This window comes from Sceloporus occidentalis, unplaced genomic scaffold (assembly GCF_023333645.1).
Source record: "Sceloporus occidentalis isolate IW3139 unplaced genomic scaffold, rSceOcc1.0.p SCAF_2, whole genome shotgun sequence".
Lineage (NCBI taxonomy): Eukaryota > Metazoa > Chordata > Lepidosauria > Squamata > Phrynosomatidae > Sceloporus > Sceloporus occidentalis.
In genome coordinates this window covers 67,341,288-67,354,682 of record NW_028316982.1, presented here as the reverse complement: position 1 = coordinate 67,354,682, position 13,395 = coordinate 67,341,288, and positions in this window count along the sequence as shown.

Genomic DNA, 13,395 nt, shown 5'->3' with positions numbered 1-13,395 from the left:
CCCCAAGGAATGGCAAAATCAAACCTCCTCTGAAGAAAATTGCCAAGAAAACCCCATGATAGGCTTGTCTTAGCAATAGCAATAACAAGTACATTTTTGTACTGCTTATCAGTGAACTAGCACTCCCTAAGCGGTTTACAATGTGTAAGCCAATTGCCCCAACAAGCTGGGTACTCATTTTACTGACCTGCGAAAGGATGGAGGGCTGGGTGGACCTTGAAGCCCTCCTCTAGGCTTGAACTTACAATGTGGCTGCAGTACCAGCATTTAACCACTGCATCACCAGAGCTTCTTAGGGTAGCAATAAGTTGCAAACAACTTGAAGTCATATAACAACAGGACTTTTACACAACAGGCTTGTAAAGTGCCACAATCATGTTAGTCTAGGAAAGGCAAATATATTAGGTTGAGGACAGTCATTATCATACAGCTCTTCCAAATAGCCATGGTGCTGCTTCTGACCTGGCCTCTGCCTTCCTCACACTGGCCTTCGTAATGCTGCTTCCCCATCCTATGTCCTTCCCAGTATACCTTTTGGGTTGCATTTATTTTTAATTCTGTTTAGCTTTAGCACAATTGCACAATCATGGCATCCATTAAGTTATAAACAAAAGAAACTGTGGGAAAAAAAAGCTTACTTGGGAATAATGAGTGGGAGAGAGAACAGGAAAGAGGGGAAAAGGAGCAGAATCATTCCCATATGACTGCCTACATATTGGGATTGCTTTGGGAGAAACTTGAATCAATAGTGGAAAAGCAGTGCAATTGGGAGGCATTGATGGATTTTGCCCATTAGTGAAAAGGAACACTCCAGGAACAGATGGAAAAAGAAGCAACTACAGGACAGACACATAAGGTACAGTTACAGATGCTACTATCCTGCTCTAATTCCACATTTCAAGCTTCATGTGGTAATGTTACATGGGTATTGGCTCAAGTATTACAAATATCCATAATGTAAGGAAGACACTATTATCTCCAACATCTGGGATATGTGTGCACATGCCAGGGAACTGTGGCTTTGTTGCTACCATCTCATGTAAAACAACAAAACACTAGAATTTGGTCATCCTAAAATGTAAATCAACCCCGAGGCAGGCATAACTAAAATAGCTGCCATTTAACTCACAGATACTTTATCTCACTGCTATTCACTCTCCATCTATCTTATAAACTAACTTCCCCCAGCTTGGCACTCTTGATCTCAGACCAGAGAGGTCAAGATGACATGGTTAATGTGAGAGTTGTAATCCAACACCTGGAACTTCTGTAACTCTCTAGGTGGAAGTTCTGAAGACCAAATCTAACATGTCCCAAGATCATATCTAACAAGGCATTCTCCTAAAGTGATACTGCTTTGGTTGGGTTTGTGACATGATGTTGGTTTTATTTCTTATTATCATTACAAATAAATTCCCTATAACAACATAAATAGGATTCCAAAGTTGGGTAGACATTTTAATCCATGTGCATGAGCTGCCCTTCATCTATGACTAGTTCCAACCCTTTTGTAGCATCATCAGCCACCTAAGACCTTAATGGTGCTTGCATCTTCAGCACCTATGTAGACCTTTGTCAATCAGTCCTATTGCCCACATTTAGCCTTTTCTAAGGTTTCTATGACTAGTAATTATCACCCTTTCATCCTGTAAAAACCACTGAAAGAAAGAAAAGCTGGTTTTTAAAAATGAGAAACTTCTTTCTATAGCAAGGCAAAAAGCTCTCTGATCTCATTGCACCGTTTAAGTCCTTGCTAGTCGCATTGTCGGAGATACTTGGCACTGAAAACTCTCTTTTGCCTGTGAGCTGCAAAATATTTCATGTCACATTTTTTTATTTTATTATTATTCCTCTTAGAGAATGCCAGATCCTTTCTCCTGCCAGTGAACTATGATTTTACGAACAACTGAAGACAGAGAGGACTTTGAACAGAAAAAGACATACCATTGTGCTGAGTGCAATTACCAAAAAGAATGGACAAAGAAAAACAGAAATCGTGGCGCTGGCATCTTTTACAAGCTGGCTCTGTTTTGTTAAGTGCGATGGGAAGAACAGGGGTATAACTATGAGGGCTAGGGGCAAAATGAGGGCATTGACTCTCTTTTTTATCAGTCCCCAAATTTCGAGCATTACAGTAATTTAAATCATCAGATGAGCAATTAGAAATGCAGTTTAGGCATCTAAAGTAAAGGAGAAGGCAAATTTCTGCAAAATTCTTGATGTGAATGGTTTTCAATGTCTCACTCCCCACAATGCTGGATGTTTGGGGTCTGAAATAAAGTTTTGTTGGGCTGGCATAATTGTTATTAGGAGGGGTGCCCTTGTTCTCCCCCCTGCCATAGCTACACCATGGGAAGGGCAATAGATAGAAATTTTACTCATGTTCAGGATCTAGCTAAATACCATACTTGGTGTCAGGAATGAATATTCCTGATGTCAAATTACTTAGTGATCCCAAGATGTTTAGTGTTCTATCTGGAAGCATGACTAAACTGAGATTGCTATACTTTCATGAGAAGACATGACTCATTAGAAAATATAAGAATACTTGGTAAGAGGAAAGAGAGTAGAAAAAGAGGAAGAACACATTGGGTAGGCAGACTCTGCCAAGAGAAACCACAGCCCTGAGTTTGCAAGACCTGAGCTGGACTGTTGATGACAGGGTGGCTTGGAGGTCTCTCATTCATAAGTTGACTTGATGGCAGTTAACAACAACAAATCCTCTTTCTCTGCTGCTCCACTTAAAGAAATCTATAAATTACTTTCTTGTGCTTTTCCTGTTTGCTTTTAAAGTCACTACACATTAATGTCAATACAGGGCAGTATGAATCTGTAGTTGTTTCATACTATCTTGTAGTCCTGCAAATAGCCTTAGAATATCCTTCCTCTAACTTTCCACCAGTAATGAATTAACAGACTTGGGAGAGAGCATTGCTAGTTTCAATGAGCATGCATTTAAAAGAAGTAGCTTGTTAGTCTTTTGCATCATATATGTGTTAGTCTTTTGCATCATGTGGATGGTGTCCCTTATAAAAATGGTGTCCGTTATATAAAATGACAAAATCAAAATTTGCTTTCTGGATTTTTAAAAAAGTTTCAGGCTGTGGATGATTGAATCCATGGAAATGGACAGTACAAGACTGTACAAGTACAACAAAGCAGTACCTATAAAGCTGAAATACATGAGATAAACCCATTTCTTCAGAAGCAGTACAGAGGGACTTGTGAGAACTTGTTAGTTTCTCTTTTAAAATATAATACTTTAACATTTTAAAAATATTATGTGGTTATCAGTGCAGGAATATCTCAGTGATGTAGGAAAGAAAATTTTCCAGTGCTTAATTTTGTAGCAAAAGTGTTTCCATTTTTAAAGAAATCATTGTTTCATAAAATTCATTAGCAATCATGAATGGTAGCCATTATAGTATTATTCAAATAAGTCTACAGTGGTGCAAGTGAGCCCACAGATAGTGAAAATGAAAGTAGAGATGTGCCAGGAACCTCAGCAGTGAGAGTTAAACTTGGATGGAAGTGCATGACACAACAGACATTTAAATACTAAACTACACAGTTTAGGTATGCTAAAAATAGTGTGTCAATGATTTTCAGTGCTTCCCTTCCTATTTAAACTGTTGACACAAGAAAAGTACATGTTGTAAAAATTAAAGGCAAGCATTAAGACACACATAAAGCTTTCAGTTTGTATGAATACAATATTTAAAGGACATCAGTGTGCATTGTTTCCCCCCCTAATCATTTCAATTGAAATGCTTATAGGATGTTTGAATGTTAAAAGCTTTGTCAATAAATACAAGTCACGTTTGCCTGATCAAGTGATGCTTTTTTTTAGGGTTGGCATCAGTAAGGTGTGTCTCTGTCAGTGGCACTACTAGGTTTGGTGTCACCTGCAGTAACTCACAATATCACCCCCCCCCTTGACCTCTTCCCATACACACCATACAGAATCCTTAGCAATATGTTTTGTACTAATGTTACTCATAAATCATAATTCCTGTATATCACTGAATGTAATGGTAATAGTTGTGATATAAACAACTAGCAAAATTAAAATTATACCTTTAAATTACAATATCATACACTCACCCTAAATGAATTTACATATACATATATGTAGTTTCATTTGGTTGAAGTGAAAATTTGGTAAAATGTGATGTTTTAAAAGAACATTTAAAATTTTATTTAATTTAAAAAAAATTAAATTTAAATTTAAAATCCGGAGCCTCTCATTTCTCCTTCCACTGAGCCTCACCCCACTCACTCCATTTCTTCAGCATTTTAAAGAGATGCAGCAGGTGAACACCATAGCCTGTTTCTGTCCAGAGGCAGATGTTCGAGAAACAGTGGTGTCATCTCCCCTTTAGGTTGTCACCTAGTGCAGTTGCCCCCGCCCCCCCCCCCCCCACCTTCCTAGTGATGCCACTGGTCCCTGTAGGTGGACCTGTTGATCTGGACACCATATTCCTCTTGATGCAGTCTAGAACTGCACTGGTTTTTCCCCCAATACCCAATACCCTTTTCACATGTACTGTTTAAAATGTCACTCATCCTATATTTGTGCATGTAATTTTCTTGCTTCAGTGTGGCTCATTACATTTACCTCTATTGAAATTCGTTGTGTTAGTTGTGGTCCAGCTCTCCAATCTGTTAAAATCAATTTGAATCTTGATCCTGTCTTGTGGGGTATTTGCTACCATCCCTCATTTGGTGTCATTTGCAAATCTGATATGCATACCTTCTATTCCATTCTCCAAATTGTATATAAGGAGGCTGGACCAGGCCAATGGCAGAACTCTGTAGCGTCTGACTAGTCATTCCTATGCAAGATAAAGAACAATTGTTGAGTAGTCTTTGTGTTTAGTCTATCATCTAGTCACAAATCCACCTAATAATAACACAGTGTACACTACATTTTAACAATTTTTATGCAAGGATATCAAAAGCCTTACTGAAATCAAGATATACTACATCCAATCTAGTCTTCTGTCATTTCCTAACTGGGTAAAGAAGCTTTTCTTTAATGGGTTTCTTTTGAGAGGGGATGGAGAGGGGGCAAGAATGAGACCAGGAAATGAACATTCTTTAATGGCTGCCATAATAGTTTATGACTCTATTCTTCCTAGTATTATAACATCCTACACCTTGCATCTGTCCTTCTCAAAATTTGTAGCTTACTTGCCTAGGAAATGTTTTTATGATGCATGTCATTATACTAAAAAAATAAAATACAATACAAATTGTCCTCAATCCATGAGCGGTAGAACTTAGGGTGATGCTATGGATATAGTATATCTTGATTTCAGTAAGGCCTTTGATAAGGTTTTCCATGACATTCTTGCAAACAAGCTTGTAAAATGTGGGCTAGACAAGGCAACTGTTACATGGATTTGTAATTGGTTGACTGGCTGAACCCAAAGAGTGCTCAACAATGGCTCCTTTTCATCCTGGAGAGAAGTGACCAGTGAGGTCCCACAGGGCTCTGTCCTGGGGCCAGTGCTGTTCAACATCTTTATCAATGACTTGGATGACAGAATTGGGTGCATACTCACCAAATTTGCAGATGACACCAAATTAGGAGGAATAGCTAATACTCCAGAGGACAGGATCAAAATTCAAAATGACCTGAACAGACTAGAAAGCTGGGCCAAAGCTAACAAAATGAAATTCAACACAGAGAAATGTAAGGTATTGCACTTAGGGTGGAAAAAATAAAATGCACAAATATAGGATGGGGGACATTTGGCTGAACAAAACTAAATGTGAAAGGGATCTTGGAGTCCAAGTAGACCACAAGTTGATCAATAGTGTGATGCGGCAGCTAAAAAGGCCAATGCAATTTTAGGCTGCATCAATAGAAGCATAGTGTCTAGATCAAGGGAAGTAATAGTGCCACTCTATTCTGCCTTGGTCAGGCCCCACCTGGAATACTGTGTCTAGTTCTGGGCACCACAATTAAAAAAGGACATTGAGAAACTGGAGCATTTCCAAAGGAGGGCGACTAAAATGGTGAAGGGTCTGGAAACCATGTCCTATGAGGAACGAGTTAGGGAGCTAGGGATGTTTAGCCTGGAGAAGGGAAGGTTAAGAGGTGATATGATAGCTCTGTTTAAATATTTGAAGGGAGCAAACTTGTTTTCTGCTGCTCCAGAGAACAGGACCCAGAACAATGGATGCAAGCTACAGGAAAAGAGATTCTACCTCAACATTAGGAGGAACCTCCTGACAGTAAGGGTTGTTCGACAGTGGAACAGACTCTCTTGGAGTGTAGTGGAGTCTCCTTTCTTGGAGGTCTTTAAACAGAGGCTGGATGGCCATCTGTCGGGGATGCTTTGATTTAGATTTCCTGCATGGCAGGGGGTTGGACTGAATGGCCCTTGTGGTCTCTTCCAACTCTATGATTCTGTGATTCAAAGGCCTGTTACAGACTGCCAAAATAAAGCTGCTTCGGGTCTCTTTGGAGGTATGCTGTTTAAATGATGCATGGGTCTTAAGAGTCCGGAGGTCGCGCCAAAGCCACACTCTATTCCTAAGCACTGGAGTGCAGCTTTGGTGCAGCTTCCGGATTCTTAGGATGCATGCATCATTTAAACAGCACACCTCCAAAGAGACCCAAAGCAGCTTTATTTTGGCAGTCTGTAACAGGCCTAAGTGTGTTTTATGGATACCCTACAGACATAAAGGTTGCTCTTGTGTAAAAAAAACCCTTTGACTCTATTCATCTGAAACTTGACAGTTTAGCTTTCCTCAAAAGGCAGTTATGCTCCCAAATTTCTTCCAGTTCTGCCAAAAAATAAAGGTGTATTTACAGATGGGAGGCGGAGGCGGAGGTGGCGGTAAGCTTGGTGCAGCTGAAGTAGACACCTCTATCCAGCTGTCTGATGCACAAACATTAGACCAAATACCAAGAAATAGGTGTTGTGGGGCTCTAGGGTTGCCTAATAACTGAATATAGCCAGAAAAAATTTGGGGACCACTGCTCTACTGTGACAGATTCTCATCATTCTACAAATTTTGTACATCCTGGTACTTATACCTGTCTTGGACAATCCAGGGGCTTCATACCGCCCAATCAGAAAGACTGATATTACACAGCCTTATTCCCTCACACACTTAAAGAAGAGGGCTCTGAATAAGGTCTACACAAAATATGGTGTCAATTGCACATCAGCTGAGCATGCAATTTTTTCTTTCTTTAGATTACAGCTTCCAGAAACCCCCCAACCAGCCTGTCTGTGCTGGCTGGAGCATTCTGGGAATTTTAGTCCAAAACGTTTCCAAGCTGTGCTCATCAGTAGAGCCATAAAGTTAGTTGTTCAAGTCACCATGTTTCTGGTACAGACTGTAAATTGTCTTTGGGTGATCTTTGTGGCAAGGAGCTGTAAAATACTTTAACAAAACAATTGTGTGCATCCTTCAGCATCTAGGTACAGGATAATAGTCTATTGTTGGTATTGGCTGAACATTACTCCTTTTGTTTCAGTGCTAACTGCCTGTGCTCTCAGCTGTAGAATATCTTGAGTTGAAGCTTTAACAGATAAGTGACTATGGGGATTATTATAGTTAACTCAGATGAAAGAAGTTCACATAACAATGAAGCTGAAGTTCAGAATGGCCTTTTTTACAGCTTAGAGCCCCTTTCATTTCCCCAAGCAAGTTAAGTATATCTGAGATGCTTTCCCTAAATTGCAAAAAACAACAATACAAGCTTTAACAAAGAGTGCCCCCCCTTCCCCCTCACTTCAAGTCTGGTATCTGTTTCAGCATATTGATCCTATGAAGTCATTTCTTTAGACAGTTCTGTACTACAGCATGATATAAGTGGTTGCTGTCTCTTCAGAAATCAATGCCTTGGGATGCTTTGTTTCATCTGTTGAAAGCAATATGCCATTTGCCCTGTGGTGGTAAAACTTTGGGCTGCAGGCCCATCAGATTTAATCAGCCAAGCAGAATTGAACCTGTTTTCACTATGTAGAGACTAATTCAGGGTCTGAAAGAAGAGGTGTGGATGAGGCAGTAACTGTGCTCAATGTATTTGGGTCCCACTGTACAGTGAAAACTCTGGCTTCTTTTTTCTCTACCACTCTGGGTATATAGCTCCAATGAGCAGAAAGAATGATCTTTGAATCAGCAGCACACTCAAAAGTAAAGCCATTTTACAATTTATTGACATGATGGACAAGATGGTAAAAAGCAATACATGATTATAAAATAGCGAGTAATATAAAATATAGGGTGGAAGTAAAGATAATGGTTACAGCATAACAAGCAATTATAAAATGGCTGGTAGGTAAGAAAAACAATACAAGGTACTGACTCAAACATATCCATTAAAGAGACTATGAGGGTAGTAATTAAAGCAGTTACAATGTGTCTAACAAAAAGTCTTAGATGAAATAAAGAAACAGTAATCAAGGCATTATAAATCTCTAAGAAAAAACAAATCTGAAATCTTAGCTTGATCCAACATCCACACTAGTTTACCAGATTTAAGCATTTTAAACTTCTAGTTAACAAAGAAGGTAATATCTACCACTCCTATAAAGAGTTCAGGATGCACTCACCACTTAATTCGAGGCCAGTCCAGAGCATTATGTCTAGTTCAAGACTGATTACGATGATGACCACATGCACTGGGCTGAATCTGGTGTAATGCTGGATCATTGTGTACATGGAATAGCCAGGCCAACACTGTACCAGCCCTGCTGACCCATCCTGTCTTCAGCTGCTATTGTCACTTTCTTGCAGGCAGGAGCTCCATGTAAAGCTTGCCCAGCATGCTGCCATTCCTGTTGAGGATGGAAAAAGCTGCCCAGACATATCATCAACAAGACGTCTGAGCACCCATTTCTGTTCATAGCAGAAGTGGCAGCACACCAGACAGGCTTTTCCAGGAACTCTTGCCCATGAGGAAGCATTGGTAGCAAGGTTGTGGACAATTGGATCAGGCTGAATTGGACCAAATCCAGTTGTCCACACACTCAAGGATCCAAGGCAACTCCAGGATTTCCAGGAAGCACCAGGATTTTCCTTGACTTTGCTTAATTTAGAGCAAAGTCAGGTTAAGGACAGAAAAACATGAGTCATCCTCAGAAGTAGCTGTATATTGTCAGGACTGTGTAGACTAGCCTAGATGGATGGAGCAAAAACCTCAGAACTGAGTAGCAAACTAAGCGCAGATTGTACAAACCTCCTGTTTTTGGTAGTCTCTCTGTGTGTTTCTCTACTTTCTTGCTGGGTCTTCATATAAGGCTGTCACTATGCCCATGTATGACTTCACTAGACTTCAATGCCCAGACAGATGCACCTGAGAAATCATCAGTCATATCTGTTACTTCAGTGGCCTGGAAGGATCTTGGTTTATTTCCTGGACTACAGTTCTCAGATTGCCCCTCCAGCCAATATGGGCAGTGACTATGTTGGCTGGGGGATTATGTGATCTGTAATTTTTTTTAAAAAGGAAATTACTGCAGTTAGTATTTCAAAATAAGCAGAAACCAGGGAGCATCCAATGAAATCCACTGAAAAACAAGAGTCACATTTCAAGACATTCAAAAAGATGTTTGATTATTAGAAAAGCCTGATGTGTTTTGTCCTGTGTGTACTCTTACTTAAAGACTTCTTCAGGGGGGTATGTAATGTGATATTCTGTATTTATGGTCTGTCCTTTCATGATTTTATATAGCCCATTTGAAAAGGTTTTAAGAGCACACACAGGCCAAAATGCATCATGTCTTCTATTAATTAAACAACTACACTTGGGGCATCTTGAGATGTGTCTCTTATTTCTTCTGTACAGTATTTCAGACATTTGCAATACATTTCTGGATCAGCCTTTGCAGACATGTATCCATTTACTTGCATGTAAAGCTATATAAGTCTGTCTCGTCAGGTGAAAGAATGTGTTAGGAAAATTATAGGAAAGCCTCAGCCTATACATGTGGGACCTTATCGCACACACATTCTGGGGATGGAAGGAAGATGCTCGTGTGCGCGCACGTGTGCTGCAGAAAATGGAGTTTATCGCACACAAATACGTCCTCCAAGAGGCCCTGTTCTATCCCCCGGCATGCACCTGTTTGCGTCCATTCCTGACGGGCGTGATTTTTGCCTGACGGATTACCTTCCATCAGCAAAAAATCACGCCCATCAGGACTGGACGTGAACAGGTGTGTGCCGGGGGACGGAACAGGGCCTCTTGGAGGATGTATTCGTGTGCGATAAACTCTGTTTTCTGCAGCACGCACACGCACATGAGCGTCCTCCTTCCATCCCCAGAACATTTAAAATTGTGTGTGCGACAAGGTCCGTGGTTTCCTTATGCAGTACATACTTTGAATGGGAACTGTTTTGAATTTGAATTCTTTGAATTGGAACTGTTCTCAGATCTATGTGACTTCTGGATTAGGTACTCTTTTTGGACCAGAATCCACAAAACACTTGGAGAAAAGGTATTTCTGCTTTTTGCATTCCTTTATTTTCTACTTCCTTATAAAATCAACTACATGGGCTTATTTCTTTTAGCATTACCCTCCTAATCAATAATCTGGAAACTGCAGATAGCCACAAGTATGTAGAGATCATCTATGTCTCTTGTACATGGAGTTCACCTATGCCTCCTCTGACCTGTAAATCTTTTGTTTTACAATATAACACATAGAAAAAAGCATCATTACCAACACAGCTCACAAATCATTAGTTACAGCAATGTGTATTAATTAAAGAAATAGACTGGGAAATCATTTCCCTTCCTTATTTTCCCCACCTTTTCCTCTTGTGACTTTCCACTGCCATGTTAGGGATGTAAATCTTTGTAAAATTAATTTAATTTTTGCAGGTAAGAATGAATATTATAATTTTTCTCATTGCTGCAAGAAAGTTCTGAAAAATTTCACACTGTTTGTGGGGTCTGTTTTAGGATTTATTTGGCGTGCTCCCCCCCCCCCCAAACAACCAGAACAACCAAAAAGGGACACATTAGTTTTTTTATGCAGCATTTTCTGCATAGAAATGTTTTTTTTTCTTTATAGAAACTGCCATTTTCTGTGCAAAAAATTAAAATAAAATCATAACCCATGAGAATTAATTCTGAACTGTGAAGATTCATCTCTTTCCATGGTTGTCAGGGTTTTCCAACATGCAGGTAATCCATTTCTCATTCCTCATTCAAATACTTTCAAATATTCTTTTCATCCCTATTTCAGATACTTGGTTTTTCATCTTTACTTAGAATTTAACTGTTTTTCTCCTGACATCATAAAATACTGGGAAGGTATCATTTTCTTTACCTGTCTCTATCCAACCACCTTCTTTCTACCATAGAGAGTAGATCTAGGGCACCCGAGTTTGCTCTTGCAAACATTCAGTCAGTGTGCTATTTTCACTATCTTTCACAGTGGGAGCCAGTGATATGGAGTGACAAATGTGCACAGTTACATTTTAGTACACAAGGCATTACACAAGATGAGGGACAGGAATGATTCGGGATAACTTTTTTCAATGTACATTTCTATCCTTAATTGAAATAAATAAAATACTCAATTATAATTAATGTACCCCTCCTTTTCCCCAGACATATTCATGGAAGGGAGACCTCCATTATTTTCAATGGGGCTGACCCCACGGCATGTGCTCTATGCGCGCTTGTTGGCACACATCCCATTGAAGCCTATAGGGCCTGAATATTGACGAGTCTCTGTTTCTGCGGGGGCACCAGAATGGATCCCCCATGAAAATGGAGGGCCGACTGTACTCCAATATCCTAAAAATAATTGGTTTATCTTTAACACTATTTATATCATATTAGCAAGGTGTGCATAACTGGAAGATCTCTAGATTTCAAGAACTGCTATCAGCAATATTCTGAATGACCATAGAACTAAAGAGGCTGGCAATTACAAAAATGAAATATGTAGAAACTATTGCAGTGTTCCTCAGGAGTAGGGAATTCCATGCTCTCGAACTGTTTCAGACAGAAGCATGCATATCTCCAGTCACTGCTTGTACTGACAGGAAGTAATGGGTAATAATCTGAAACAGTTGCTTGGCACCAAGTTGCCTACTTTTAGCTTGCAGCTATATCTCCCTATAGTTCAGAGAGAGAGAGAACATTTTCTTTCAGTTTTACTCTAACTTGACAGGGGCCCCTTCACATTACAAAATTATGGTGCTATGATTCCAGTTTGACTGCTGATCCCAGTCTTCATCATATGCATTCCTGGGATCAATAGTTTAGGGAAGGGTATTTAGATCTCTTAGCCACAATGCTACTATAGTGCTTCACACAATGACCAGCCCCAAGATTCCATAGGATGTTGCCATGGCACTTAAAGTGGAATCAAAGTGCTATATCTGGGTAGAGTGGAAGGGCCCTAGTGTTGGGTCTCCCCTGAGGATACTAGCAGGATTGGAGTGTTTTGGGAGAGACATGGCACACCTGCAGCTCAGTTGGTGCAGCCCCACATGTTTGTATTGAACAATCACCCTGACTCAATAAGGAAGGCAGCAAATGCTCTGTTGCTGTTGGAAAAAGTGTTGATCACCGTCTTTATGTGCATATTTACATGGGCCAAATGAAGTGGCTCCCCTCCCTCCCAAACAGTGACATAAGGCAAAACCCCAAATTTGGATGTGTACTGTCTTCATGACATAAGGCCAATTCCTCACCAAATCCACCCTATGTTCAGGTAGATGGTTATCTCTTTTATTTTACTTCAGTGCTTGTTGAGCAGGCTTGGAAAGTTGCTGTACTGTTTCCAAAATGTCTGAGAAACATTGAAGTAGAACAAAATAACTTGCAAGGTATGCTGATTTTTGTCACATGTTTGATGCCTGTGATCCAGGTCAAAGAAATGGTCTCTTATGGAGGCCCTTGCCTTGGAGAAAAGATTTGCAGGTTCCATTTTCAACACCTTGACACTGCTAGATGTAAGATCTTGTCCTCTCTGAGGGCCATTCTGTCTTGTGAAAAGTGCTCTGTAACAGCCCCAAACCCCAAAACAATAACAAAAATATTTATTTAACAAACTAAATGTTCCCCAATATTATTTTTCTGTTGCATTTTACATTTTATCTTGCTACACTAAGCTACATCCTCCCCTTCATTCATTCTGATATAATTTCATGTCTTTTGAATGTCAGAAAGAAACTAGACATTTTAATAAGCCTCTTTCTGCAGTCAAGATGCCTTCTAAGTGCTGAGATCCTCTCTTTTTCCATTATGTCATCCCACCTCACCTCCTGAGATGGTCAACCTTTGCAATCTCCCCCAAAGTATCAGTATAAATCAATTTCTTTACTCCCTTTTCTCTCTTAAAATTTGTAACTTTTTCTGTCTAAGTGTACCCCCTTTCTAGTTATGTCTGATGTTTTTCAAATCTG